At 37.3% G+C, this 26243-nt stretch overlaps 1 protein-coding gene across 4 annotated transcripts in view; it reads right to left on the bottom strand.

The window, feature by feature from the left end:
- Positions 1–26243, bottom strand: part of PRKN (parkin RBR E3 ubiquitin protein ligase) — a 1297079-nt gene that overhangs the window by 1220308 nt on the left and 50528 nt on the right. The gene's annotated exons all lie outside the window — the stretch shown is intronic.

Raw genomic sequence — 26243 nt, 5'->3', positions numbered from 1 at the left:
TAGATGTCTCCTTTGTATGATCACTCACACACACACAGACACATCTATATGGAACTCCGTAAGTCTGAAAATAAGGCAGGTTCCTTCCACCATCAAAAATAATTTATCAGGGTGACTGGGTGGCTCAGTCAGTTAAGTGTCTGCCTTCAGCTCAGGTCATGATCCCAGGGTCCTGGGATCGAGCCAGGGCTCCCTGCTCAGCGGGGAGTCTGCTTCTCCCTCTCCCTCTGCCCCTCCCCCTGCTTGTGATCTCTCTCTCTCTTTCTCTCTGTCAAATAAATAAAATCTTAAAAAAAATAAAAATAACTTATTGCTCACAAAAGGAGTCTCCATATATTCTTATCTTCATTTAATCTATATTACTAGATGCTTTCTCAATTATCACATTTTGAACAAAAAAGTCCAGTTTGAGAAAGACACATTACATGAAATAATCTCAATACAGAATTGGTCATTATTCCTAGTGGTTATGCCTTCATAATAACAAATACCACTATAAATAACCTTTTAAAGATCACTTTTAAAAAGCTATACTAGGGCGCCTGGGTGGCTCAGTCGTTAAGCGTCTGCCTTCAGCTCAGGTCACGATCCCGGAGTCCCAGGATCGAGTCCCACATCGGGCTCCCTGCTCGGCGGGAAGCCTGCTTCTCCCTCTCCCACTCCCCCTGCTTGTGTTCCTGCTCTCGCTGTGTCTCTCTCTGTCAAATAAATAAAATCTTTAAAAAAAAAAATAAATAAATAAAAATAAAAAGCTATACTATAAGTGTTTACATTGACAAAATCATAAATATACACCTGTGGGAAAAATGAAAAAAAAAACAAAAAAACAGGTGTCCCAGTCTTTTATCAGTAAATTTAAAAAGCGCTCTAACTCAGGCAACTTGAGGCTGTGCCTGTGTTGACATACATGAAGAATCTGAATAAAACTGTTTCATGACAGTAGAAAAATATTTTTAAATTAATATTTTAATAATTGTGGTTTTAACTAACAAATTAATCACTATGTATAGACATCTATTTCATTTTTATCCCTAACATTTCATATGGGTAATTCAGGCAATGAACTAATTCTTATAATAATCTTATTCAGATATTTAAGGATTACCTTTTACCACGATTTATCAACCCTGACATTTTTCACATTTGGGGCCTGACAACTCTTGTGTTGGGGGGGGGGGCTGTCCTGTGCACTGTAGGATGCTGAGCAGCCTTCCTGACTTCTGTCCACCAGATGCCATCAGCACCCCTCAGTTGTTACAACTAAAACACATCTCCAGACATAGTCATGTCCCCGGGGGGTAAAATCGCCCCTGGTTGAGAGCCATTGCTTTTTATTTAGGATCACCCCTTATTTGGGCATGTGTGGTATATGTATTTGGTTTTTATGAAATTGGATCTTTTTTTTTTTTAAGATTTTATTTATTTATTTGACAGAGAGAGACAGAGCGAGAGAGAGGGAACACAAGCAGGGGAGTGGGAGAGGGAGAAGCAGGCTCCCAGCCGAGCAGAGAGCCCGATGCGGGGCTCGATCCCAGGATCCTGGGATCATGACCTAAGCCGAAGGCAGACGCTTAACGATGAAGCCACCCAGGTGCCCCTTTATGAAACTGGATCTTAAGGACACCATTCCATAAACTACTTTTTCAACTGACCCATATAATTGTTTCCAATTTCTCAATATTGCAAACGATGCTTCAATGATTTTATGCACAAATTCCTTTAAATATTTTTCAGTTAGTTCCCTATGTTTTAAGAACAATAGTTTTAAAGATAATTGTCTAAAGATAACTCATTTTTAAGTTTATTTTTTTTAGTAACCTCTACACCCAATGTGGGGCTTGAACCCATGACCCCAAGATCAAGAGTCACAAGCTCTTCCAATTGAGCCAGTCAGGCACCCCCAGAACTCATTTTAAATGTGAATAATTTAAGTATACCTGAAGTCAAAGATAAAAAAAAAAAAAATCAATGAAACACAATATAAAGTAAAAAATAAACATATTACATTACCTATGACTTTTGGTTTCCACACACATCACATTTCTATTAGAATAATTAAGAAATAACCTACCAATAAGACTTATTAAAAACTATTTCTAAATGAATAAATGTTTGTTTCATCACTATCTTGAGCATATTTTTCAAAGACATTAAAATAAACACTTTAGGGGCCAACCATGTATCAGAACTGTACCACTTCTAGCATCTTTCCTTTAGAACAGTATGTGGTAATTCAAAAAACAAAACAAAATAATTCTTGTCAATCAATGACTTGAAGATATTTTATTACCAGCTGTCATAAACTATTTAAATTGGCTTTGAGACTTGCTCTAGAGAATTCCAACTAAAGAGTTTTAAATATTTTTTTTAAAAAATCAGTTATTGCATTCATTTATTGTTTATGGATGCAAGAAGGATATACCCAGTTGACAACAGTGGGACTGAAGAGGGGTCCAAAGCAGCTTCAATTAATTATACCTATAAAGTTTAATTTCTTTTTTTTCCTAAAGATTTTATTTCTTTTAAGCAATCTCTACACCCAACAAGGGGCTTGAACTCAAAATCCTGAGATCAAGAGTCCCATGCTCTATCGACTGAGCCAGCTAGGTGCCCCTAAAGCTTAATTTCTTTAAAGCATTTTCTAGAATAAATATGTCAAAACATTCACATTTAGTAATTCAGAGTGCTGGAATACATGGGAGTTCACATATATTACTGCATAGTCTCTGAAATATTTTACAAATCTTTCATAATGTTTGGGTTTTTTTTGTTTTTTTTTAATCAACTCACGATTTAACAGAAGGCTGCGGAGTCTTCTCACAAGAAATCTTACAAAATTTGTCTGGAATCAGTTGTGTTTTTCCAATAAATGAAATGAGTAAATAAGCACTGATTTTCATTTTGAAGTCTCAGGTGATGGGATTTGTTTTCAAAAGCCCTGGGACTGAGCCTCCTCAAACCCTTCCACTCACTTAGTACTGTTTGTATAATCACGTAACTGCTCTTTGACTGTTTCTTCACCCAAAAAAACCCACGATAGTATCTACTTCACAGCATTACCATGACAATTAAATGAGGAAACGTTTATGAAAACATCTTCTAAACTATAAAGCTGCACTATACTAACTAGTTGCATAAAAATTTATATATTCTTCCTTGGGGTTTAAAAAAGATTAAGAATTACAGTCTATTATTCCTCAATGTTAAGCATGGTCCTCTTTTATCTTAATGTCCCTAAGATAATCCTAACAAATAACCCCTTGTACAGATAATGGCAGAAAAGTCTCTCCCTCATTATTCAACGAGTACCTACTTTGATCTATATCCTTCATGAAGGCAGATGACTTTGATGCTCAGCATGAAGTAGGTGCTTTGTTGATGGAAAATCTATATAGAAATTGAAACTCTCCATAGTATTTCATATAATTTTACCCAACAGTAACTCTCTGGTATAGGAAAGAAAGATATCATTATACACATTTTATTTATTTTTTTTTAAGTTTTTATTTCTTTATTTGTCAGAGAGAGAGAGAGAGCACAAGCGGGGGGGGGGGGGAGGGTGGCAGGCAGAGGGAGAAACAGGCTTCCCGCTGAGCAGGGAGCCCGACATGGGTCATGATCTGAGCCAAAGGCAGACACTTAACTGACTAAGCCACCCAGGCAGCCCCATTTTACCCATTTTAGAAATAAGAAAATAGGAGTGTAGAAAGTTATCTCACAAAGTAGTAGTTAGGTCATGCCTGGTAGTTGAGCTTCCACATTTGTTGTGAACTATCTTTGTTATTATCATGGCTCTTCATTAGACCAGTTGTGGAAAGCCACATTAATAATCATCTTTTTTAATAGTTACCAAGTTCTAGATTAAGAAATATCATCATAGAGGGGCGCCTGGGTGGCTCGGTTGGTTAATCGTCTGCCTTCCACTCAGGTCATGATCCCAGGGTCCTGGGATCGAGCCCCACGTCAGGCTCCCTGCTCAGTGAAGAGCCTGCTTCTCCCTCTCCCTCTGCCTGCTGCTCTGCCTACTTGTGCTCTCTCTCTATCTCTCTGTCAAATAAATAAATAAAATCTTAAAAAAAAAAAGAAATATCATCATAGATACAATATAGAAAATACTTAATTTGCTAAGAAGCGCAGGGCCCAGGGAAGAACTGGAAGTATAACACTGGGATGGGGTATGTACTCTGCCAGGCACTGCATGAAGCATTTCACACAGAAAACCAAAGGAGAATCCATTCTACAAGATACATGCCACCAGTAACCCCATTTTCCACACAGGAAAACTGTGGGTCAGAGGGTAAGTATTTTCTGTAAAATCAGAGAGCTAGCAAGTAACAGCAACAGGTTTTAAACCCAAGTGAATAGAGCCCTGGAAAACCCAAGTTCCTAACTATGACTTGTACTATACACATTTAACTATTAGCATTTAATAGTTGATGTTTACTGTATAAAAGTAGGATTAATTTACCTTCCCTCATGAAGATAAAAAATCATCCAGCAGTTATCTTCTAATTGATTACTTATCCTTCAAAATTTCTCTTCAAATCTTTTGGTTCACTCAAGAAAAAACAAATTTTTAATGTTTCTTTAATAAACAGAAACTCACAATCTTTCCATACAAAAAGAATGTGCTAGTCTTCGAATAATTAAATTTAACCAATTCTGCGTATACAGTTATACCAGTATAAATTTAAATAATTAGAAAATGTTACTGATCTTGAGTGGAATAAATCTGAAAGTTGCTTTTTTTTAATTCCACAGAAAATGTTCCACAAATAATAAAAAGGATTCAGAATTTATTATTACCATATGTAAATGACTTTGATAATCTTATCTACAACACAGTTGCTAGGCCTTAAATATTTGATCACATTTTTATTGAATTAAACTAGGTGCTATCTACCATGAATTCTGTTTAAAAAGGATAAAGTTGGATAAATACATGGATATTTAAGAATTTTAGTTGTTTGCTGGTTCATGGTTGCATTCCAACATTTAAAAAAAACGACAGGGATTTTTGACCCCAGATTTTTACTTAGCAGCCTAGTATAATTGTGTAGTATATTTTTAGAGTATATACAAAGAGAGAATATACACACATTAATACTAATTAGCAAGTAAAGTAAAATGTATTTTCTACTTAGCTATTATGAGTGTTCACATGTAATTTGCTCCTAAAATTTTAGTCAGTTACAGCATTGTGAGAATTATTTTAATTTTATGGTTATTATAGGGGAAAAAAGGAATTACAAAAAGCCCCCTTGGAATTCAATCATAGAAAGAAAGATTCAATTACTTGGGAGGTCTTTGGCATTGTGAGATAGATATACAGAAAATGAGAGGCAGACCTGGGTCATCATTGAACTGTAATCCCATATGGCATTTCTTCCTCTTAGCTTCTGCTACAATCCATTTACATAGAATATGAGCTGCAAACCAATAATTACAAACAGACATACACCCACAAATGAGAGATAACTATGCTAAGTGAAATGTAAACTGACTTTTAATTATTCATTAATAGTAATTTAGAATATTAGTGGCATGACACAATGTTCTCCTCAGGGTCTATATATACACCAGGAATTCACCTTACAGATGAAATCCCACTACTAAAAGGTCTGTTAGGCTCAAGTTATATAAATTCTTCTGGAACAGGATGGGGTTCAATATCAACCTATATCATTCTAACTGCTAATGTACATTCAAGGTCAAATGGCATGAAGTAGATTGTACACTTAGACCTGTACCCAGCACACAGTTAACATTCACTATCAACAGCTACTATATATACATTCACCCATCAGCAATTTTTCAGCTCTTATGTCACAGTTAAGGGCAAGAACTAATTCAGGATATATATAGGCACAACCCACTTTCAATGTTTTTAAATTAAATAGTTTAACGTGAAAGATTCTACTCTGAGCTAAAGGATCCATTTCAGTCGAAGGCCCTAGGCAACCACTACCAATGGAATGGAGTTGGTAGACAAGATGGAAGTTATCTGCCATTCATGACCTGTGACCTGGTCTGCCCCCAGAAATCCAGATCCCAGTTACTGACCTCATCGTACCTCCCATTACTTAAGCTAAAAAGTTGGGTGTCATCCTTGAACCTTTTTCACATGCCCTCCATAATCAATCAGCACTTCTGTTGGATTGGCTTCTAAATGTAAACCTATCATGTCAACTCCATCTTCACCATCAACACTCCAATTTACAATCGATCTTTACCAGTCTCCTATAACTCTTGCTCCTAACTGCAGCCAGAGCACTTGCTTTGAAGAGCACATCTGAGCTTATGGCCACCACCACTCAAATTCGACCCTGAAAGGGTCTGCATTCCTCTTCACCTCGCACACTGACCTTTATCTCTAACAGGACTTCAGGTCTGGCCCTTTGAAGCTATGTTCCAGCCTCAGGCCACACTCTCTCCCCTCCCCCTTGGCACTCCAGCCATACTCTCTTCAAGTCCCTGGCAGTCAGCCTCCAGGCACCCTCCCCTCGCAAAGCCTTGGACAGGAGCTTTCCTCTCCACTTTGTTAAGCAACTACTTTCCTTCCTGACACTCCCTCAGGCCTCCTTCCCTCACTGCCCTTCTTCGTAGATTCTTGAAACACTGGCTACACTGGCCATGGGCTTAATTTTATTGCTCCTTGAAGGCAGGGGCTGTATTTCTGATACACTTGTTCACACTGTATCTGCAGCACCTGGGAGAGCCTAGCAATGGTAGGTGCTCAGGAAACACTGTTTGAAAGCTAGAGTGAATAAGTGAAATAATGAATACATTGATGCAATTACCCACAGTCGATTATCATATCCTTGACAGAGTCAGTATTACAGAAGATTTACTTTCTAATTCAATAGAGATTCGTTTAGTGTGCATGGCATTCTGTTCATTTAATACTGTGCATATTTGCTCAGTATTGCAAATAAATCACAAATTTAGCTGCAGTAATAATCACATGTAGGTATGATCAAAATTCCCAAATCTATACAAACAAAGTTCCTTAAAGTCAAACTCTGGCAAATTTACATCAATTTCTAATCAATAAGTGTTTTCTTATTATTCAATTATTCAATTGATTAACTGATTATTCAATCCTAGAAAACTACAGGAGGCTAAGAAGCAAAAGAGTTCTTTTAAAAGTTTTCAGGACACAGAATGCATAGGTTTCATCTACAAAGTAGCATGATGCTATACAAAAGTTTTTAAATTGTGTATAACAAAATTCCATATAAGTTTCTTCTACAAGGATAATTGTGTTTTAGGGTAATCAAAAGTTAGCATCCATGTTTGTGTGAGTATGTAATGTTTGCATAACTCACTAGTCTTATGTGAGTCTGGGTATGGATACATTCTTTAGATAGATGTGAAGACTACTAAGACAAAAAAAGAAGCCAATCCCTTAAAATGCATCCATTGCCTAGTTGCTATTGTTACCGCATTTGAACTATGTTTTTACACTTTCAAAGATTCACAATTGCTTGTCATTAAATGTTTACTTAAATATCATACCTGTATTGACTTTCACACTCATATTTTCCATCTGAGATCTTTGACCCTTAAGTACTTTGCATATGTTTAACCTTATAAACAAGGCATAGAGTCTTTTGTAAATTAGCAAATGTTACAAATTAGCAATCAAGAGCACTCGGATAATCGATTTGGAAAGTGTTTCCTCACGCCCCATTCCAGAAGTTAGCATACCTTCTAGGGTCTGTGTACACGTGTCTCAAATGCCCATTCAACGTACAGGTCACATCCAGAACACTATTCACTGAAAAGGTAAAAGATTATCAAGTACAAACTCTTTAATTTAAAAGCAAAGTGAAACACAATCATTATTAGTGTCCTTGTTGACAGATCTGGACTAGGAAAATCCAAGACACTGAAATAATTATGAATCTCTAAACATAATTTTTCCATTTTAGAAATTATACCAATAACATACAATTATTGTTGGAAAAGAAAACACAGATAAAACAAAACAAAATAATAGTAAGAGGAGTGAAATATCATTATATAGAGAGAACTCTTCTTAACATTTTGGTCTGTATCCTTCAGAGACTTTCCTAAACAAACATATATCTTAAAAATCAGCTAATACACATTCTATTTTTAACCTGGTATTTTAATTTGTCAGTATAGTCAATTATTTTCTGCGTCAACAAAACACAGATCTGCATCAACATCTGTAAAGCTGCATGGGACTCTAACCTGGACCCTCTTAGTCCCCCATCAATGGGGAGTCTTTATCCCCAAATGCCTTCTAAATGGCTCTCTGGGGGAAAAAGTCCAGGGAACAGCTGCAATAATGGCCTGTTCTTAGTAGTATATTCCTCAACTAAAGAGGAAATGCTCTTTCCAGAGAGGGCAAGATGTACAAAGAATGTTTTTTGGTTGCTATTTCTATCCAGTATGGATATTTGGCTTACACAGTTACCCTGATCTTGACTAAAATCATCACTTAGAGCAATTGACTTGGCCAAGTTTTAATCCCTGGGCCTGAGAAGGGGAGCCTTCCAGTAGTGCACACGTTTGACACCAACATTTTTTCTTGTTTACATGTTAATTAATAATAAATCTGTCTTATAACTAATTGATTTTGGTCTTTTGACATGTGATTATTTTATTACACAGCAGCTTCCCTCCTATAAAAAAGTAAACTTTAAAGGAATCAATAATTCAATCAACACTTCTATGTGCTCTCTCTTTGACTCACTCCTTCTGATGTGTGGACGATTTTCCAGAAAGTGTTGGAGAGAGCAGAAGGGGATGCCACCCAAGGAGCCAGTCTACTGGGGAGAATTGCTACAACAGCAGAGAAGTGGCCTCACCAGGAACCAAATAGATAAACTCATTGTTCATGAACCACCAAGGAGGATCATCTGACAGAACTTTGGATCTCAAGTCTTCTTTCTTCTCCTCTCTCTCGTTTTAAATAACAGCTCACCTTATGCCACCTTATGTTGTTTGCATTTGAGGTTTATAGTATAAAAATTCAACTTTTATGTACTACTTCATCAGAATACAAAACCGAATGTTAAAGCACATTCCCATTTTTTTAACATGTTGTTTTCTAGTTTTGCAAACAATAAAAAATAACACATTGAAAGAAACGTCCATATGCTCCACAATATTAGGAAATGCAAAGCTTTCAATTATTTATTTATTTTTGGTCAGTGTTAAAGATTTAGTTCAAAGGCAAATTTAAATACAGTTGCCTGAACTTGTCCTAGGTGTTCCTGTGTATTTTTATACAAATGTTACCTATATAAGTCACTTCAAGTCAGAAACAAAATGGACGAGCCACAAATACACATTGTGTATTTCATAAAATATATGTCCATTGTATATGTTATCATCAAAGCCCCTTAAAAGACAATTAATAATTAGCTATTTTTTTTTTTTTTTTAAGATTTTACTTATTTATTTGACAGAGAGAGAGAGAACTAGAGAGGGAACACAAGCAGGGGGAGTGGGAGAGGGAGAAACAGGCTCCCGCCCTAGCAGGGAGCCCGATGCAGGGCTCTTGATCCCAGGACCCTGGGATCATGACCTGAGCTGAAGGCAGATGCTTAACGACTGAGCCACCCAGGCGCCCCAATAATTAGCTACTTTTAAAGTAGAGACAATACAGCCAATGCAATCACTGAATGGAGCCATAAAATATTTAAAGCTCCAACATGGCTATGAACGCATTAGGTAAACCTAGGATAATATATTTAGCCCACTTGGACCTTGATTTTCAGAAACACAGGTGAAGGGTTTGGCCTACATGTAATCAAAGAGTCTTTGCAATGATTCTAAAGATACTTCTGATACAGTGTATTCCAATGTCACCTGGAAAAGACTTCTAAGCATAGCTTTCCTTAGCGCACGAAAATGGTAAAGCAATTTTTATTACTGCTTTCTTAATCTATGCTAAAAGGCCTATACTCTTACCTTCTCCTAATGTAGCTACTTTAAGAAAATCCATTTTATTAAGTTTTCTCTTCTCTTAAAATCTTACCTACCAAACTACTGGGATCAAATCATACATCCAATGAAAATATTATGTCACTACCATGAGAACTGAAACATGTAAATGAAGAAGTTCAAAGTTACAGTTCCCACAGCAACTCTAATCTAGCTTATTTGAAGCATATATGTAGTATCTTCTTATTAGCAGATATGCAGTAAAATGCATGCCTTAATATATACTATTTATGCAGTTTACATGAATTATGCTTGCTGTGGGGACCATAAACGTTGAATGTTCTTTCAAAAACTTTAATTCTTAGTCATAATTTTGCATTAACATAAGGCTGGGGCAACATTTTTGTCATGGTTTTTCAGATTTCATCATATTTCTTTGGAGGAGACATAAAAACACAAGATAAAGTATAGTAACAGGAAACCAGAATATATTTATGCCAATGTATATTAAGGCATTTGCATATGGTTATGCCTGGAAATTGTCCTAGGGTGCACATAATCACATGTTTTCCTGGTATAGGGAGAGAAAGAGTGGTATTCTTGCTTATATCAATATTAAGCAATAAACACAGTATGAAGTTAAAACCTTAGTATATGATTTTCCATTAAAATCCTAGAGCTTCATATTTTTTTATTTCTAGATTACACATAAATATAAAGACTATGTCAGTCAGATAACAGAAATTAGTGCTTGATATTCCTGTCCCAGAGAGGTTTGATTCCAAATGGACCTAATCTTTTTCTAATTACCTGATAGCCCACAGCTGGCCTGAAATCAGAAGTCCCACCATTAGCTCATATGAATAGGGCAAAATTTTAAAAGGAAAATATTCTGTAAGGATCTGGAAAAACTTGTTAAAGTCAGGCCACTCTCTGGCAAGTGAATCATTACAGCGGACTCCATCTAATGCACATGCTGCCATGGATGCCCAAGTATGGAGCAGAGAGCTGAGACCAAAGGGAAATGGAAATGCTACCAGAGGGTGGTTCCTCTGACTCAGCCAAAGTGCTCAGTAAATTATTAGCTTATAATTAGTAACATTATTCTGCTTAATGGACTCCATGATGGTGATGTCATAACTATAACTGGAAGCTAATTGCATGGGTTCTTTTAGACAGTTAAGAAATGAAAAGTATTCAGGTTATTCAGGTTATATGCTTTCTAAGCCTTGTTTTTGTCATATTCTTTAGTATAAAGAAATTAAATTTAGCAAATTCAAATGGCTGAAAGAAAACATTTGCACTATATCTATTGCAAATAAACCCACACCAAAAAGGAGTGGGAGACTCTTGATATTGTATGCAGACATGAACATTCTTGTGATGATTCTTTACTGGGGTCACTTCAATATGTTTGATGTTGGAATGTAACAAGAACATGAAGGTTCCAGTGCGTAATGCAAACACCAAATTATTGGGTAAAATTATCCCCTGAGGACTTCAGTTTCTGCAACTCAAAAACTGAAATGTTATTTGTATTTTCTGCCTCACATAATTATAAGAAGGAGATGATGTACTTTGCAGTATTTTAGAATTTAAAATATAAAAATAACATAAGAATTTAAAATTTTAAAAATATCATGAGAACAATTTTGAGATTTTGAACTCATCTACAACAAGGAATGCATCAACTTTTGCGATAAAACCAAACCCTTACATAGGGTAACATTTCTAAATCCCACTGCAATTTAACCAGATGCATTTAAAATTACTACATTTCATATCGGTTCCATAGTTAACTCATTCTTATTCATTTCCTACAACATGTTCTATTGGTCTTAAACAATAAGTTTTTAGTGGGCAGGGACTGTATCTATTCAATTTTCTGTAGGGTCTAGCTCTTCAAGCAAAGATATAATTTTTTTTTTTTTTAAAGATTTTATTTATTTGTTTGACAGAGAGAGACAGCGAGAGAGGGAACACAAGTAGGGGGAGTGGGAGAGGGAGAAGCAGGCTTCCCACCAAGCAGGGAGCCTGATGTGGGGCTCAATCCCAGGACCCTGGGATCATGACCTGAGCCGAAGGCAGACGCTTAACGACTGAGCCACCCAGGCGCCCCTCAAGCAAAGATATAATTAATAAAATATTTGTGAAGAGGATAATGAGATAATTTTTACCTAAAATAAGACAAAACTAAACATTCAGCACTCATAGCCACGCAAACCTATGATACTTTAAGATTTGAACTGAAATTCTCTACACATCCTGTTCTCGATAAATTGATTGATAATTAGGTACGTGACACACCAATATCATACAAGTCACTTGGATTGCCAGTGTATCTCAAGACAAACTGCAGTTCAAGAATCTTTAAGAAGGATTTTAAATGGGTAAGTGCACTTAATAATTTTTATGACAATTAAAACAAACCCAGGTCTTACCACTTCTTTGGTGGTAAATATAAGAAATAGCATATTCTATACAGATAGCTAGATGATAGAGAAGAGGGAAACATGTATCTCTCAAATACCTGGAAAGAATCAAGCTATAAAAGCCTTGAAAACTCTAGCTTACATAGGTGATAGTGACTTTAAAAGTATAACTTTGTATGAATTAATCATTTACAATCTTTCACATCATTATAATATAGCAACAAGGTTAAATGTTGTATCTTCCTTACTTGTGTGAATTCAAAGGGCTGCTATTCAATAATTGTAAATAAAATACCTTCCTGGCTATGCTTAATAACTATACACTTTATGCCATTCCTCCTTTAACTCATATATATTGCTCAGTCAACTTCCAGTTTTGTATTTATAGTTTATATTAGAACAAGTTTCATTCGGGGTTGATCTGTGACATAGATAACACCGTAAGCTACTTTTCTACATTGCTTCTTAGAAGCCATTTCCATTCCTGCACAGTATACAGATTAAGAAAGTTACACATAATAAGTAATGTGCCACTATAATTTGAAAAATTCATCTTGTTCACGTTCTCCAGCTCCTACTAAAAGATTTATAACACCACTGAAACAGGAACTGATGAATTCATCACTGTCTGGTGCATTTTGATCATAATCAATAACATAATTTTACCTTAAATAGGATTTCAATTAAAGCATATTTTTCAAAGTAATTTTACTTTAACATAAAAATGGGCTTTTGTACCATGAATCATTAACCCATTAGAAACCAAAAGAAAATTATCTGTCTCTGAAGTTCTGCATCAAAAAGTAATAGATGTAACTATACTCTATCTCTTGTATTCCACATTCCCCACAAGTACATTTCATAAAAAATTACATTATTATATTTTCATCACGGAAAATGAAAAGTAATATACTTTCATAAAATAATAGAACCATGAAAGGTTTATCAGATGAAAGTGATGATACACTGCTTCTGCTTGGACCATGTGAATTTTATCTACAAAGAAAACATTTTCACCTAAACAAAATTACTTTGTCATATCATTATAAAACATCAAAAAAAAATCTTTAAAAATCCTGTGAAATGTATACACATTATAAAAAAATGCAATGTATCTTATGATAATCCTCCTATTCTAGCTATTCTGCTCTATTAGAATGTCCAAAGAACATAAATTTCTCCCAAAACAATACAAAATTGCTTTCCTCAAAAATTAAACTAAAAATTCAAAAATTATTTTAAATTTATGGTGTAATCATTTCATTATAAGGAAGTCACTTTCATTTTTGGAACCTTTAGATACACAGTCTATCCTGTTTTTGCCATTTACTCAGAAATAAGCCTACGTGTTTTACTCCTTATTTTAACCACAATGAGCTCATTGTTTCTCAATGATCAAGCCCAAGTCCTTAGTAAGGCATATGGAAGAGGCTTGTTTCTTGCCTCTCACTGAATAAGTAGAATGCAAAATGAGTGCTACGATAAAGGTCTGTGTAAACAGCCATGGGATCATGGAGAAGAACTGACCAAGGATGTCAGGAAAGACTGAACAAGAAAACAGTGTTTGAGTCTGATTTTAAAGGATCAATACATATTTCCTAGGTGGAAAGGGGAGAATATGCAGAGGAAATTACATACAAAGGCATAGTGTATTGGTGAAACAGAGAAATCTTTAGCGGGCAGAAGTATTGACCATGGCAGATTGATTTGTCTGTCTTTCCCACATGAGGGAGGGGAGGGCTCCTGAATGGTAGAGCTCTTATTCACCCTTGTATCAAGAGGACCTCTTAAGATCCAATACACAGTAAACACTGAACAAAGTTTGTGAAGTAGATGAATGGGATGAAGGGGTGCAATCCACATACTCTGTTATTGATCTTAAGATGGTCAGCCCAGTTAGTGTGGTTTTACCAATTTATTTATAAATGCCTATTTAATCTTTGTACTGTATTCAGTTTGTGTAAGAGTCTTCCTTGGTTTGGTTCTCAGGCATTTGACTTTCAAACTAAAAAAGAGATGAAATGTACGACTAAGAATTCCAGGTGCTGGGCAACATTCAACTAAGAAAGAACAGTTGTTAAGGAGCACTGGCCTGCACTGATTTCAGTTTCTCAAGTTGAGTCAGAAACTCAAAGAACAAGTTTCTGATGACATTTCTATGAAAATTCTAATGCCTAAACAAAGCAGGCATGATGAGGGAACAGAAAGTAAGCTGAGGACAAAGCAGAGCTGACACCCCCCACCCCCCCATGGTATATATGTGACATTCCTCAGGCGCTCCTGGCTGCCCTAAAGGAAAAACAAATAGTTAACTTATAGAGTCTCCCTCAGTTTACAAATGTATAGCAATCTACAAGAACAAAGCATTTCTATCAATAACCTAGCTTCCGGAAGGAAATGTAGATACAATTAAATGCCCTTATAACCTGCAGCCCACTGACAGATAATTTAAGCAGGCACAGTGTAATGCTCCTCCAGAAGTTCCCAACTATCTTAATGTTAATGCCTTACTGGAGGGGTAAACAACCTCAGCTTGTCAATGGCAAGGCCTCTGGTATCCTGTGAGTCTTCTTTAGCATATGAAAGTTCTTTTGGAAACCTCCCTTTTTCCTTACCTCCCCCAACCCCACAGTATATAATCAGCCACCCCTCACAACCCCGGTGCAGCAGCTCTTTCTGCCCACGGGTCCTGTCCCTGTGCTTTAATAAACCACCATTTTGCACCAAAGACGGCTCACGAATTCTTTCTTAGTCATCAGCTCCGGACTCCACCCCATTGAACCTCACCTATATCCCAAAACCCCATCAGGCAGAAAATAAGATAAGGTAGAGGCTAAAGAATAAAGAGAACTAGATAACATTGGGAAGGCAAAGGGAACAGAGACAAGGACTGTTAGTTTGGGCTGCTTAGGAGGCCAAGAGTGGCATGATCTAGCAGAGCATAGAACCCTGAACACAGAGGTTTCTTTACTAGAAACAATCAGTGGGGTTCTAGGCTCTGCCCTCTAACATCTGAACTTTCCTGTGTCCTGAGAGTCTGTAGTCAGTCAGTAAACCAAGTTTGTTGGCTTGTTAAATACAGCAGGATTATGGCTGAAGGAATCAACTATTCATATCTCTGTATTTGATATGTTCTCTAGCCCTTCACACTTCTTTGCAAAGCAGAAAGAAAGGCTGAGGTAAGCAGTCATATGTGAGGCAGGAAAGATTCAGGTACATACTTGGAGAGGTTGAGAATAGAACCCACACTTGGAATAGAAAACCTATTGCAAAGGCTGGGCCTGGGGTAAAGGGAGGTGGGGGTGACTTGGGCTGAAGAGGAGGAAGAGGAGGGACGAAAAGCCTTAAAATGAAATGATGTGAAGCACCTTGCCTTGGGAGAACCTGGGAGCAGAGTGACCCAGTGTCCAGCTGTTCCCCAATGTGCACCATCCCTATAACTCATCACCTATGACCAACCTGCAAGCTAATGGTTTTATATTTCTCATTAGCTAATACTTAGTAAAACGCCTTCTGCTGTCAGAATCACTCAAAACATTTCACTTTTGTATTGACTTTCAATACAATAACCCTCTGAGGGAGGCACTATTACCATCACCATTAAAAGTGTGGCAGGGTAAGGTTAAATACCTTGCCCAAGGCCACAGAGATTTCCATTCTTCTCTGAAGAAGGGGTGGGCACTTGATCACCTTGTGTGGGGAGGAGCACACAAAGGGGAGATTTCATCACCCCAAGGAAGGAACTCAATAGAAGACAATGGGAGTTCCTGCAAACATACCCCCACTGTGTCTGTTTAGTCAATAGCATCTTAAAACTGCTGCCATGTCCAGAGGAAATAATAACAAAAAATAATCACATTTAAAATTGTTAAATATTTTAACATGCAAAATTTTTAAATGTTCTTTTTACAGGATAAAAAAAAAAAAAGGAACAGTTAAGAAACAAGTAAGGTTGGAAAATAAGTTTCCTCACCCAGAAAAGAGACGATAGAATTGAAAAATAAACAAACAAACCCCTCTGTCTAAAACCCCCATCCAGCTCAAGGTTACATGAGTCTAAGAAGAAAAGACCAAACTTTGGATGGGAAGGATGTGGCTGAACTCAATGATTTGCTACAGTAGTGAAGACCTGCCAGACTTTTGATCATTCTCAGCTTATTCCTCTATTTCTAATTCAGTTCTAAGGTATCTCTAGGGGTAAAGGAGGAGGTAGCTTTTGTTTTTATCATGATCAGATGCATGCTTTTTTTATACTGTTATTAGAGAATAAAGCAAGTTTCTGAGGGCCATTATAATGGCATATAAATACTAATATCTGTGAATCAATATATTCCCTGGATTTTCCACTGATTGAGGAAAATAATGAACTGACAAAGGAGCTAAATTCCTTGAAAAACAGATGGGAACTATCACATAATTTTTTTTTTAATGACATTTATGTATACACAGATGCCATTCCTTGTAAGAAACAAGTACAGGGACGCCTGGGTCACTCAGTTGGTTAAGCATCTGACTCTTGATTTTGGTCATGATCTCAGGGTTGTGAAATCAAGCCCTGCATCAGGCTCCATGCTCAGAAGGGGGTCTGCTTGAGATTCTCTCTCCCTCTCCCTCTGCCCCTCCCCCCATGCATGCATGCACTCTCTCTCTAAATAAATAAATAAATCTTAAAAAAAAAAAAAAAAAAAAAACAAGTTACAGCCCCCAAATCCCATATTTCTGCACAGCACTTAAGAGATTAGTCCTAGCAGAGTGAAATGTTCATAAAGACCATGAAAGTTGAGGAAATAAGAACATAAACAAATTCAGTAGGTGAATTAAAGCTGTTCACACTGAGTGTGCCATTCTATAATGTTTTTACGTCACAAATAAATTGGGGATTCATCATTTTTCTGCAAAAACTTACAAATTCCAATTTCAAAATTATGTCAGATTAATTTAAAAATAAAAAACTCATTTTTAAGCTAAGTTGGTACTTATGTTAAAAGTATCAGAGTACAACAGGAAAATAATTAATACAAAGCAGTTTCCTGGTACAAGGAGGTACCTGGTATCAATAACCTGTGTATTAAAATTTAACAAGTAAGCACTCATATAACAAGCAGGGTTTCAGGACAACCAAATCCAACTAATTCTTGTTTCCATTATAAACAAACATTGAATTTACAGGTAGAACACAGATGACATATTAAAATGAGGTTACAAAGTACTTAGGATTATGAATTTCAACCTATATTAATAAGAAGAATGAACACATCAGGTTACTGCTAAACTCCATCTAATTACTTACAAATTAATCAAGGACAATAAAGAGAATTATCATCTAAAAGACTCATGATAGTACTACTAAGGAACTGTGCAGCCTCAATTATCCATGCTAATTAAGAGAACTGGCTAATCTTATACAGTGGATAATTTAACAATTCTTTTCATTGGCACAGATTATATGTCTGTGCGTGACAGCTTTACCTGAACATTTTGTTTTTCTCAGTTCAGTAGTAAAAATAAGTCTTTCCTTTCTTGCTAGATCATAATGCAAAGCCAGGATCTTTTTGAAGGTTTAAAATAGTAAATCACAAAGTATATAATCCACATGTAGTGTAGTATATAAAATCTGACTGCTGTTTATCTTTTAGTTAAGCTTTCAAAATACATTTAATAAATACATGTTAAGGTAAATGAATTGTGATCAAAATAAAAAGATTGATGTTTTTCTATCACTTTGAAAATGTCTCAAATTCAAGCCATATAAAGACCTTGTGAGTCACCATTATTTCATTTTACAGATAAAAATTATATACTCTTTAAGAAGTTAGATGTGGAGGGGCGCCTAGGTGGCTCGGTCGTTAAGCGACTGCCTCCAGCTCGGGTCATGATCTCAGGGTCCTGGGATCCAGCCCTGCATCCGGCTCCCTGCTCAGTGGGAGGCCTGCTTCTCCCTCTCCCACTCTGCCTGCTTGTTTTCCCTCTCTCGCTGTCTCTCTCAGTGTCAAATAAATAAATAAAATCTTAAAAAAAAAAAAAAAAGTTACATGTGGAGTAACACGTGGTAAGCAAATAGGTGTCCTATTTTTAAGAATTATTTTTAAAACTACCTATTACAAACAGATCTTTGAGTTCTTTCTCACCCGCACTCTCATTCTCCTTTCTTTCAACAAATAAGTACTACCAATAAAATTTAACTGATTAAATTTACATGCCAACAAAGTTAGCTGCCAGCTATAAGACAGGCTTTGTTAGACTCTTGAATATTGGTCTGGATTGCTATTGAAACTCTCAATTATATATTCAAGTAATATTCAGCACCTAACAGAAATACAGTACACACATGTAGTAATTAAGAACATGCATACTGGGGGCACCTGGGTGGCTCAGTCGTTAAGCGTCTGCCTTCGGCTCAGGTCATGGTCCCAGGGTCCTGGGATCGAGTCCCACATCAGGCTGCCTGCTCAGCGGGAAGCCTGCTTCTCCCTCTCCCACTCCCCCTGCTTGTGTTCCCTCTCTCGCTGTGTCTCTCTCTGTCAAATAAATAAATAAAATCTTTAAAAAAAAAAGAACATGCATACTGGAAACTGAGTATCTAGGATGGAATCACAGTTCACACTAACAGCTATGCAGGGGAGACAAATTATTTAAATGCTTAGTGCCTCCAATATTTCATCTAGAAAATGAGGATAGTATTAGTACATATCTTAGAGTTGCTGTGAAGATTAAATTAGATAATCCATAGAAAGGGATTCACACGCAGTACACACAGCAAATATTGGCACATACTAATCTGGCACATAGTAAATACTCACTGTAAGTTAGCTCTTATTACTGCAAAATATTTATTTTCAAATACATAAATTTTAGACAAAAGAAGGAGAAAAACTGCATTTTTTTCTCTAAGAGAAATGTCACACATTTTCCACAGTTTCTTATAATGATTAAAACAATGACAAAATAGGGACGTCTGAGTGGCTCAGTTGGTTAAGCGTCTGCCTTCCGCTCAGGTCACGATCCTAGGGTCTCCCTCTTCCTGCCGCTCTCCCTGCTTGTGCTCTCTCTCTCTCTCTCTGACAAATAAATAAAATCTTAAAAAACAATGACAAAGTAATACATATTCTTTGAACAATTACAGTAAGGATTTCCAACTGGTGTTAAGGGTAGAAGGAGGAAGATACAGCTTCAGTAAGACTTACAATCTCTAGTCAATACTTTAATAAAAAGCTGTATTTAGAAAATGAAAAAGTTCGGGGGCGCCTGGGTGGCTCAGTCGTTAAGCGGCTGCCTTCGGCTCAGGTCATGATCCCAGGGCCCTGGGATCGAGCCCCGCATCGGGCTCCCTGCTCCGCGGGAAGCCTGCTTCTCCCTCTCCCACTCCCACTGCTTGTGTTCCCTCTCTCGTGTCTCTCTGTCAAATAAATAAATAAAATCTTTAAAAAAAAAAAAAAAAGAAAATGAAAAAGTTCGTAACTATAACATTAAAATAGGCAACTTTATTGTAAACGGGGGCATGGATTTAAAAAGAAAGGTTAAAGATCAGAAAAGCATATCATTCCATGAGGTAATACCTTGCTCTCTGTTAACTACACCACTAGACTGCACAGAGCCCCAAAACACAGGGCGTGATGCTGCACGCGTACTCAGGGCCAGAGGCCGCAGGAGAGGCCCTGACCCAGGACCTGTGTTCCCGGCACAGGAGAGGTTGCACGAGGGGGAAAGGCTGCCGGAACAGGAAGGAGCCTGGCTGTGCAGTGGAGGCAGGAGAAGGGAACGCCAGACCCCAGTGGATGGAGCAGAAACCCGGTCTGTTCCAGGCCGTCCACGGTCAGACCAACAGCTGGGAAGCTGCCACGCCCGCAGTCCTCACCCAACAGGCTCCTCCAGAGCCCAAGGGCTGAGACAAAAGGTGGGGTAGGAAGTATCCCTCCAGGCTGCTCCTGCAGCCCCTCGTGGCCTTGAGGACAGGACCTGGCACGTGGCAGTCACGAGGTTGTAAGTCGTGCTAAAGATCAACGTTCAAGTTCTTTAAACACCGCCAGAATCTGTCAACTTGCAAAAAAATATGGACTTGGTTAGAATCTGAATCTACTTGCTTAGGGTGACTCAAATCTGTAGAATCATGGGAAATATCTAATAGGCCCCGGGACACGTAAGGAAAGATAGGAGGGAGAGCCTCATCTGCATGTTCCCTATCTTCAGCAGGACACGCTTTCCAGGCAATTCCTGCAATCTGGGAGGGTGGATTGATGATGATGAAGACAAAGATGAAGATGATGAAGTAACAACATACTTGGACCTACAGGAATGATGTCATTTGCACTTTAAGATAGATACAATTATCAGCATTTCAGAACCTGATAAAGGCCAGAGGGGGTAAACAATTTGCCTAAATTATATGAGTAACTGGAAGAAGTGAGTTTTGATCTCAAGTCTCTAAACCTCTGAAGTCAATGCTCTTTTCCTGCTCCACCATTCTCTCCACGGGAAAGGGCATCCCATCATCCCATCATCGTCACAGAAGCCTGAAATTCCTACTAGTGAAACTAAAAAATGTGTAGACAATCTTTATCCAAGTAAACATGTTTTTACATGTGTTCACATCTGAATTGATAACAGCAACAAACTGTCAGAGATAATAAAATGATTATTATATAGACTCCAACAGTTGTGTCTTCTTGAGTCAGAAATCCCATTTAATAATATTATGTTTTAAAGAGGGCTGTTTATTTAGAGATCTGGATGGAAAGCTAAACTTCAGAATTAAGAAATTCCACTTTAACTGTCTCTCACTTACATAACTATATTCTTTACAACATCACTTCTTAATTCAGGGAAGTTACTCTTTTTTTTTTTTTTTAAGATTTTATTTATTTATTTGACAGAGAGAGACACAGCGAGAGAGGGAACACAAGCAGGGGGAGTGGGAGAGGGAGAAGCAGGCTTCCCGCCGAGCGGGGAGCCCGATGCGGGGCTCGAACCCAGGACCCTGGGATCATGACCTGAGCCGAAGGCAGACGCTTAACGACTGAGCCACCCAGGCGCCCCCAGGGAAGTTACTCTAATTCGCAATCTCAAAATTTCCCCATCTATGCCATGACCAGTCTCATACTTGGTGCCCACTTTTATGTTATACCAGTGAAGGCCTAGAAGCCAGTAATTCTCACTTTCCAAAACAGATACTTGCAAACATGAGCCATCCTAGATTATGAAATTAGGAGTGCACTACTGACTTCAGAAAACTGACAGGTAAACGGTATGAATTATTCTGCAACTATTCCTTTGTATCTGCCCTCAGGTGGCACCAAAAAGTACGATCCTAATATTCCAAAGTGTAATAATCTTGTAAGGAATTATAAGGGTGGGGAATGGGGCACTGGGTATGATAAACTTGGAATGTTCTCATTATTTTCCAAAATAAAAAAATGGGCATTTAAATATTATATCTGGACAATAAATTAAGATACCACCAAGAAAAGCAAACACACCACTTTAGAAGCACATTTACTATTGACAAACTGAAACAAAATAAAACAAGAACAAAATTCCCTTCCTCTGTGCTACAAAACATTTGCAAAACCTAAAAATGTCCTTGGTGAAGTGGTTAATATACAGACAGAATTAAAAATCATTTTAAAGTCCAGGTTATCGCATGTATGCAAGTACATACACAGAACTCCATTTATCAATTTCAGATTGCTATGGAAAGTGCTGAATTCCATTCTTTCAGGGAGATAGAAAACATTTATAATAGCAACAGCCCCACAGCTACATCTTCTTGTAACTCAAAGAATGAAAAAAAAATCTTTATGACAATAACAAGAAAATGAATTTTCATTTTCAAAGGCAGTCTGTACCATCACTGGCTGTCCTGCCACCCAGTTCTTCTGAAGGCATTCAGGCCCTTCACTGCAATGTCTCAAAAATCAATAGCAATTTATTCTCTCTTTGGACCCCAAGCAACAAAAGTAAATAATACTGTCACCTCCAGTCCTCCTGCAGAACATGGTCACAAAACAGCCTTGCCACTAAAATACAACCTTACGCAGCTCTTTATCTATGCCGGTGCTGCTGATTGTATTGGCTTTCGTAGGGGACAAATACTTCAGCAGAGCCACACAAAGAGGTCAGGCCCTTGTACCTTAGCCAGACAGAACACTGGGGCCGGAATTGAAAAGAAATCTTGACATCCTCCTAAGCTTCCTGTTTCAATGTTGTGGGTTTCACGAAAGAATAATGAAAAAAAAAAAAATTCTTTTTTCAAGACTGTTAAAGCTAAGGGGAAAAATATGCTATCAAATATATCATATTTATAATTTTTCCCTATAGAATTTTTTAAAATCACCAGGCTTTCTGAAATAACTAGCTGAACTGTAACATATTGCAGCTAAAATCTGTAAGTAATTTTTTACATTATCTGGCTGATATAAACATTAATCTATAAACAAACACTTAAAAATGAACGTTCTTTTTTGATTATGCTCAACAGAGCAGTTGTTATCAACATCACCTAATTGTACAAGATATTACACACCCTCTAGAATATCTAAGGTGGCATTTCAAAACAACAGAAGGAATTTTAAGAATAATCTAGTATAAACCTATCCATCTCCAGATAAAGGAAATCAGGCCCTATATTTAAAGTCAGAAAGCTAGGTAATGGAAGAAGCGGCACTCAAATCCAGTTCTGACATCCTTTTCTCTCTACTGCTTATTGATAAGAAGTTACATATAGGCATCCTAAAGAAGAGCAAAAGTCATTTGGATGAGAACATACAGAAAGCCAGGATCCCTCAGGGGTATAAATTATTTCTTACGAGAAAAATCAAGGACTTTGGAACGTTTATGCAGTAATTAAGATTTTCAAATCATAGAAGAATTTATCAGTCATACTAGAAATATTTACTAAATATCTGTTGTATACTTATCACTAGCAGGGTCTAAGGAAAAATATATACAAGTTAAAGAACTGTAAAAAAAAAAAATAGAAAGTAATCAAATGTCAAATTATGTGAAGAATGAACAGAGCTCTGGTCCAGGGGGAGTGGGGTCAGAAGGGGAGGACATCTGGGTGAAGGAGAGGGGACTGTTCACCCAATCAGGCCCGGGCGGCAGACACGCTGAGGGATGGAAGGCTCTACCAGGAGATGCACTGCTGGTCCGGCAGTGGGTGCCTGTGCTGCAAAGGGCAGAAGCAGGGTAGGGCCAGATGCTGGTAGCTACAGAAGGACTTAGGTTTGATGTGGCAGAGACCCCAAATAATGTAAAGTTAAGCATTTTATTTGGGAAAATTACTGTGGTCATAATTTGACTCAGTCCTAACTCAAAAAACAAAACAAAAAATACTCTAAAGGTATGGTCTTACTGGTCAGAAAAATATGACTTGAAATATTACTTAATTTTCTAAACCAAAATATTGTTTCTTTGAAATTTCATTTATACAACCAAAAACATAACATTGTGAAGAAACTGATTCGAGGCTTATGATACTGGTTTTCTGATAAAATTAGTACCAGTAAATCAAAGATAAGGGGGAAAATCTCCAAATCCTTCATTTTTATTTTGTTTTGTTTTGTTTTGTTTAAGATTTTATTTATTTATTTATTTGAGAGAGAGAGAAAAAAACAGCATGAGAGGGGAGAGGATCAGAGGGAGAAGCAGACTCCCCACTGAGCTGGAAGCCCAACGCTGGGACTCGATCCCAGGACTCCGGGATCATGACCTGAGCTGAAGGCAATCGCTTAACCAACTGAGCCACCCAGGCGCCCCTTCATTTTTGACTTAACTACTTCAGTAAAGAAAAATGAAAACCTGTATTGGAAGTTTTGATAAATCAGGTTTAAATTTTATACTTTAAAGAAAATATATACTCTACTACCTATAAAAATATGAAGCATCTTATGTTATTTATCAAAATTAATTCAACATTAAATTTAAAAACAAACAGGAATGCCTGGGTGGCTCAGTCGATTAAGCATCCAACTCTTAATTTTGGCTCGGGTCCTGAGATGGAGCCCTGGGTCAGGCTCGCCCTCAGCAGGGAGTCTGCTTGAGTTTCTCTCTCTCTCTCTCTCTCTCTCTCTCTCTCCCCACCCTGCCCCTCTCCACTGTGCTCTCTCTCTCTAAAATAAATAGAAATCTTTGGGGTGCCTGGGTGGCTCAGATGGTTAAGCATCTGCCTTTGGCTCAGGTCATGATCCCTGGGCCCTGGAATCGAGCCCTGCGTCCGGCTCCTGGCTCAGTGGGGAGCCTGCTTCTCCCCCTCCCTCTGCCTCTCCCCCTGCTCAGGTGCTCTCTTTCTCTGTATCTCTGTCTCAAATGAATAAATAAAATCTTTAAAAAATATAAAATAAATAGAAATCTTTTAAAAAATTTTAAAACAAACATCCTTTTCCATTTTTTTTCAAATTTTAGAAAATTCAGAAACTTTGTAGAAAACCAACATTCTTTTCTTATATATATATTATGCATTCATTGTAGAAAGTTTGGGAAAATACACATCTATAAAACACAAAAATACAAATAATCACATGAAAGCCTGTCCACCAGAGATGTCTACTGCAACATTTGATGTATGCCTCTTTCTGATTTAAAAACAGTCTACAGTACAGATATAAATATTCTACCTATAATTTGACAATGCATATCAAATGTCATGAAATGCCATCAAAGAACACAGTAACTCCACTCTTAAGAATTTACCTTAACAAAACAAAACTGTAGATGTGGACAGTAGTCTAGCAACAGGAATGTTCAATGGGACATTGTTGCAAAGAGTGAAAACTGGTAACAATCTTAGCCAAGAGCAGGACATTTAATAATTACTTTATAAACCTATGCAGACTTTGTCATGATGATTTTTCACACATGTTGAATATAGTCAGTGTTTATCTATTTTTCCTATTGTCCTAACTTTTAAAGAAATACTCCTAGAATGTTCACAAATTAGTAATGTGTACTGACTAATTTGTAAACATTGAATGATGGTGACCAAACTGGTCCTAACATTAAACGCCTTTGAGGCAGGAACCACCTGTGCCCCGCATGCCCTTGTAGACATCACAGTAAAAGCGAGAGAGGAACTGGGACATGAAAGAGAAGTTAGACTGTACCAAGATAGGGAAAGTGGTATTGGAAAGTCGTTTCAGGCAGACTACATGGCAAAAATAAAGAAAATGAGTTTAGGGAGTACACAAGATGCAGACAGTTGTTGGAAGACGAGTGATGGGATGCTGTTGGGAGTGTGACATAAAGCAAAATGCTAATAGTATGTTGGGGTCAATTTTTGAAGGATCTTGTATGGAAGGCATGCTATTTGGAATTCACCAGATAAGCAAAGAGAGTCAACTTGGGCCAATAATGACATTGGTGTTCTAGATACCAGAGTTACTATAGAAGACAGATCGGGTTGAGGGAGTAGGAAGAGAGACTAGAGGCCAAACACAAATAAAGAAGCCGTCACAACAATATCAGGCAACAAATAATACCGACTAGAACAGAACCGGACAATGGGGCTGGGCAGAAGAAAACAGACACAAGAAATGCTGTGAGGTGTGATTAAAAGAATTTGGTCTATAAGGCAAAGAGGGTTTCATAGTTTTGCTCCTATATGGCTAGGGCAGTGATAAAATAAATTAAAGGAGGTAACACTAAGGGAGGGCAATTTGGGTTGGCAGAGAAAGAAAAGCTTATTTTTAAATACGATGAATTTGAGGTAGCTCCAGAACACAAGGGGGTGATATTCAACAGAAAAATGAAAATAAGGCACTGTAACTCAGAATGTAGATTTTGAAAGTACTCAACACACAGGATTGGGTGAAATCACATGTAGACAGCATTTAAGGTCAGAAGGAAACCACAGTATGCCACTTATACTATCAATAAAAGGTATAAAATACCTAAAAT

This window comes from Halichoerus grypus, chromosome 9, assembly GCF_964656455.1.
Source record: "Halichoerus grypus chromosome 9, mHalGry1.hap1.1, whole genome shotgun sequence".
Lineage (NCBI taxonomy): Eukaryota > Metazoa > Chordata > Mammalia > Carnivora > Phocidae > Halichoerus > Halichoerus grypus.
This window is presented reverse-complemented; position numbering and strand designations above follow the sequence as displayed.